The sequence below is a fragment of the Falco cherrug genome, chromosome 2 (genome assembly GCF_023634085.1).
Source record: "Falco cherrug isolate bFalChe1 chromosome 2, bFalChe1.pri, whole genome shotgun sequence".
NCBI classification, from domain to species: Eukaryota; Metazoa; Chordata; class Aves; order Falconiformes; family Falconidae; genus Falco; species Falco cherrug.
In genome coordinates this window covers 9,060,549-9,066,548 of record NC_073698.1, presented here as the reverse complement: position 1 = coordinate 9,066,548, position 6,000 = coordinate 9,060,549, and positions in this window count along the sequence as shown.

The window sequence follows — 6,000 nt, the reverse complement described above, 5'->3', positions numbered from 1 at the left end:
CTCTGGGGCTGCTGCCAGGTGGGATGCTGCCATGGGGATGTGGCTGGGTGGGATGCTGCTGTGGCGATGCTGCCATGGGGCTACTGCTGGGTGGGATGCTGCCGTGGGGATGCTGCCATGGGGATGTGGCTGGGTGGGATGCTGCTGTGAGGATGCTGCCATGGGGTTGCTGCTGGGTGGGATGCTGCCATAGGGCTGCTGCCGGGTAGGATGCTGCTGTGGGGCTGCTGCTGGGTGGTATGCTGTCCTGAGGCTGCTGCTGGGTGGGATGCTGCTCTGGGGCTGCTGCCAGGTGGGATGCTGCCATGGGGATGTGTCTGGGTGGGATGCTGCTGTGGGGATGTGGCTGGGTGGGATGCTGCTGTGGGGATGCTACCATGGGGATGTGGCTGGCTGGGATGCTGCCATGGGGATGCTGCCGGGCAGGGTGCTGCCGTGGGTCTGGAGACATGGCTGCACTGCAGGGTCTCGGAAGGAAGCACCCCTTGACATGAGGCAAATGCTTCTGCAGTTTCTTCCACAATATCCACACAGCCCTGGCCTTTAAGTCAAGGGTGGAAGGGATTTGAGGGTGTCTATTTGTGGGCCTGGGCTACACTTCTTGTTCTGGGGTGGAAGTGTTAGTCAGCTTTAAGCATTAATACTTGAACCTGTTGTGAAGAGCTGTTTCTGACTCTCCAGCCTCAGCAACTTCTTGGCTCGTATTGAAAGTACCTGCAAAATTCTTAAGAAACGTCAGGGTACTCTGCTATGACATTTCAGACTTCTTTTTCTTCACTTTGTCTGACAGTGGCTTGTTACTGCTTGCAGCGCTTTATCAAAACAGAAACATATCCATGTGCAAAACAGTGGTGAACTTCTTAGGGTGGGATCATAAACAGATTTTAGGAATTCATGACATCCCAGTGTATTACACACTATTAAATGGGTGAGGATGAAAGGGGAAAAGAAACACCTGCAGCACGGGAGACATTAAGATCCCTGAAGGTTTACTTTGTTAAACTCACATGTGTACAGTCCTTTCTGGTTGTTTTTAACTTGGTGGTGGCCATAAGGTCTCAGACTCGGTTGCCCACTGGCTCCTTCCATCCTTATAAGAGATGCTTTCTTTTATTTAATGTCCCAAGGAGTTAAGATTCTTGTCTTTACATGGCCACTGAGAACAGGTAAATCCTGCCCCTGCTACCTGCCCCCAGAGCGTGGTTGTCCTGCTGTCTTCCTGATACTCTCTGAAGACCAACAGCACTGGTGCCATGGGCTGACACAGGATCTTCATTCCCCATCCCCTTCACAGACCTCCTTGTGGAGACATGCCTCTCTCCCTTAAAGACTTACCCATCCACCAGCTTCTGGGGTCCCCCAGGACCTCAGCGCACTCTGGACCTTCCTGTGTTGTTACAGCCTGTCCCACTTTTCCTGTACACCATGTCCTTGCAAAGAGCCCTCGCCTCCCTCCATCAGCATAGCTGCTCTCCAGCTCTAGAGCTCTGGGAGACCTCACAGCACCAAGGAGCCTGGGGTAGGAGGAGAGGGATGTGATAGTCCTTACACCACCACCACCACCCCCCCCCCCCCATCAGGGACTGTGAGGAACAGGTGAGGAAAACACCCCTCACCCCTCCCTGGAGGCAGGGGGTGGTGAGGACCTGCCACCCTCATCAGGGGCTGAAGATCACAACATGCCTGTCACCCCCTACCTGGAGGGCAGGGATGGGGCCCCTCTGCACACCCACTCTGTGACAGCAGTGGTGACAACACCCCACACCTGTGGGGTGACAGCCCCCATGGCAGCACCTGTGGGGTGTATATGAGGACGTGGGGGGGGGGCACACTCCCCACCCAGCTGCTGCTCCCAGCTGTGCTCCCTGCAGCTCCCACCCCCAGCCCCGCTCCCCACTGATTTCTGCCAGGCATTGTCATGTCTCCTTTGGCAAGGACTTCATGCCACGCACTTATTTTCCCTTTTTACTCATAGGCCCTGACATAATTAAACTGGGCACTTAAATGCTGCATTAATGCAGGAGTGTAAGGGCAGGTGCTGCCAGGAGCCCTCGCTGCCCGTGCATTCCCCGCGGTGAGTACGGGCAGCTGCGGGGGGGAAAGCTGATGAGGAAATAAGCAACACAGGGTGAATCTGGTTCCCAGACCTGCCCCAACCTACTAAGGAAACAGCCAAGGATGTCCTGGGCTGAACGCAGCACCTGGGCTGTGCCACCACGGGTGTGAGGCCTTGGGACTCTCAGATGGCCATTGCCAACCACATTTTTAAATTTTATTTTTATTTTATAAATTATAAAATTTAATTTTAATTTTATGTTTAATTACAGTGCTGTAGTTTTAGCTTTATCTAAAGGTATGGACTCAGTAGGAAGGCTGGGAGCACTGGTGCCTCTCCCTCCCCAGCACCCCCAGGGCACACCTCTAGCTGTGCCCCCACAACACAGGGGCAGCTCTGTGGCTGCTGCATCCCCCCCCATCCTCACTCCCAGGTACCTCGGACACATGGAGGCTGCCTTGCCTGGAGGACAGGCCTCTTATGGTGGAGTTCTCCACACATCCCGCCTTGGCAAAGGGGTCAGCAAGCTGAGAGACCGCCATGGATCTGCAGGACACCTCTGGGGAAGCCCTAGGTGTTGGTAAGTGTTCCTTGTCTGTCTTCTATTGTAGCTTTTTAGATGGGGAAGGAAATTCTAAGTAGGGCAAGAAAATACAGATAAAGGGATGCAAACAGGTTCAGCACAAAATTCTCCGTTATCATGCCCACTTCTGTCCCTGTAAGTCACTTGCAAGATACAGGAGCATTGCTATAACCATGCATTTCTCCCCTACCCTGTATGTTCTGCTATGAGGGCAGGGAACAATGTCATAGATGTCCACAGAAGGATGATGCAAGCACATACCTCAAACTGTCAAGATCTCCCAAACAGGTTTCTGTGTTAGTCTAGAAATATATCTCTCCTACCAGTTTGGGTTTCTTCATCTGCAGGAAATGTGGTATGATCTTTGGTGAGGAGAGCACAGCTGAGATGTCTTTATGTTCTTTATATATATTGCCTAGAAAGAGGCAGAAAAAAAAATTAGCATGATTATTGTAAAATATAGCTGTGGGGGTTGGAGACCTTCTTACTTTTATTTCAGGAAGCATCTAGAAAGATAACAGCCATATAAATTTTTCCAGGGCTAAGATTCCAGTTTAATTTTGCCTAGCACATTGAATTGTGGACTCTCAATGTATGTCATTACAGCTACCATTACAGCTGGAAAAGAACATAAAAACATATACAGTACACCTGCTACAAGAAATGCTCTGTGACCTAGTAAAAGGGTTAATGCTGATGGAAAGCAGAGAATTAAAAGAAAATAAAACAACATCCTTGGTCCCTTCTGCTACCTGTTAAGCCATGGTTGCACATCAGAAGCGCTTCTGCTGAATGAAGTAGCTTGGGTGGCACCATGAGAAACCAGAACAAGACCACCATCAGTGACATGCTAGAATGGAGCAGAAACACAGTAGGAAAAAAAAACAGTGAAAAGAAGAAATACATTCCCATGAAACATGTTTTCATGGAGATTTCCTACTCTTTAAAGTAACAATTCAGTCTTGTGTATGCTTGTGGGCTTATTTTCTCAGATGTTCATATTCTAAATTAACGTTCCTCTACTGAGAGCTTAGAAGAGATAAATGTACCAATAACAGATGTTGTAAGCAAAGTAGAGACATAAATATTATGTTATATGCAGTTATCAGCCTGTTACGATATATTATAACCTATCATAATTCCACTGGACACTGTAACAGCTCTGTGCAATTCACCTAATAAACCTAGTTTAAGAGAAGATCAGTTTAGCCATTTACCATTCTCTCTACTGCCTGTTTTAAGTGCTTTGTGGTTTTTATACCCACAGGCCAGTCAAAGCATTGTGGGATGAGCAGGAAAAGAATTACTGACATCTAAGAGGCTTTGGAAAGTGCTTTGGGAGAGTGGTTAATGGAGAAAAATCCTTTGGATCCTGTGGCAGTCAGAGACCCATCTTTTCTTGATGCTGTATGCACTGCTTGGATTATTAAACTGGCTGAGGGAAACATATAGAAGAGTTGTTGGTCCACTGTGAGCCCTGCCGCAGGGATCCGCGCCTAGGGCTGAGGTGCTCTCGGTACCGTATCACTAGCGAGCTGAACTTTAGAGCATCTATTGGCGAAAGCACCACTGTTCGGTGCTACTCACAGAAGCAACCTGCAACATAAAACAAATCTTTTTTTTGAACTAATTTGTGCTGGAGGTGGTCCAGACCCCACTCGTGCAGGGAACTGGGGTCCTAGTTATTACGTGCTGGTTTGGCAGCAGGTTAAAGGCTCTTACTACTGAAGAAAAAAAATCCCAGTAAATACCTTATTATAAACTACTCTGTCATAGTCCTCTTTCTTTGCCAAAGAGTCAGAGAATTCAGGATGCTGCTATTCATTCTAACACAGCAGATATGAGCAGAGAGGAGTACACCAAGTTCTTGTACTCTTTTAAATCCGTGGTGACACGTTCAGTGTTTTCACTGGGGCAGGATTTCACCCTACTATATTAACTGGATGACTCTTTCCAGGCATATGGGTACAGCTGGAAAAACAGAGCATAATTCAATGGTATTTCTACACCACCCAGGGAAGTACTGGGCAGAAATGGTACTGGTCCATTCACAGAAAGAGTTTAGCTGCCTGGGGCAAGGATTTTTAGCTCAGTTACAGCATCAGAGTGACAGAGTTGTGCTGATCCTGATACCAGGGTCAGCTTGTCTGTACTGCCCTCCACAACACACAGAGGTTTGGTGTGCTCAGATTCATAATCAGAGCGCTTTTTTTTTTTTTTAATGTGTAAAACTTTTTACTCACCTATTTACACCACTGACTCATAGAAATAGCTTTATATGTTTATGTATTATGTAATACATATATAATGAACCAGTTTATTCTGGAAGAAGATAGTGCTCTGCGAGCCATAAAAACAATGAGTTGTAGCATCATAGAATGATTTAGGTTGGAAAAGACCTTTAAGATCATCAAGACCAACCATTAGCCTAACACTGCCAAGCCCACCACTGAACCATGTCCCTAAGCACCACATCTGCACAGCTTTTAAATACCTCCAGGGATGGGGACTCAACCGCTTCCCTGGGCAGCCTGTTCCAATGCTTGACAACCCTTTTGGTGAAGAAATTCTTCCTAATCTCCAATCCAAACCTCCCCTGGTGAAACTTGAAGCTGTTTCCTCTTGTCCTGTCGCTTGTTATTGGGAGAAGAGACCGACCCCCACCTGCCCACAGCCCCTGTCAGGCAGCTGTAGAGAGCGATAAGGTCCCCCCTGAGCCTCCTCCTCTCCAGGCTGAACACCCCCAATTCCCTCAGCTGCCCCCCATCAGAGCTGTGCTCCAGACCCTTCCCCAGCTCCGTTGCCCTCCTCTGGACACGCTCCAGCACCTCAGTGTCTGTCTTGGAGTGAAGGGCCCAAAACTGAACCCAGTATTGGAGGCACAGCCTCACCAGTGCCCAGCACAGGGGGACGATCACTGCCCTGGTTCTGCTGGCCACGCTGTTTCGGATACAAGCCAGGATGCTATTTTCTTACAAGTCATGGCTGTGTGCTGACACCTTAAAAAATGACAGAGTTTCTGACATCCAATAGTCATCTGCCCAAATGCATCTCAAAGAAAAGAACACCCCATTGCTTTTCAACCATATTATAACCATATTTTGACGTTTCCAAGGAATTTTGTACAGTACCTTGAGTCCATCCTGAGTTGGTCTGACTCACACAAATCAGTGGTGATAAGCTAAGCTCTCTCTTAGATGTGCAGGCTAAGACTGTAGCCATCTTTTGTTCCTATGTATAGCTTATCTCAGCTGTAACGACTTTTTATGCCTAGTTTGTAGCCCACAACACTCCTTGCAACAAACAGAGGGCTGTCATGTGAGAGTCTTGGTACCTCAGCTTCCTCAGTGATACATCCGAG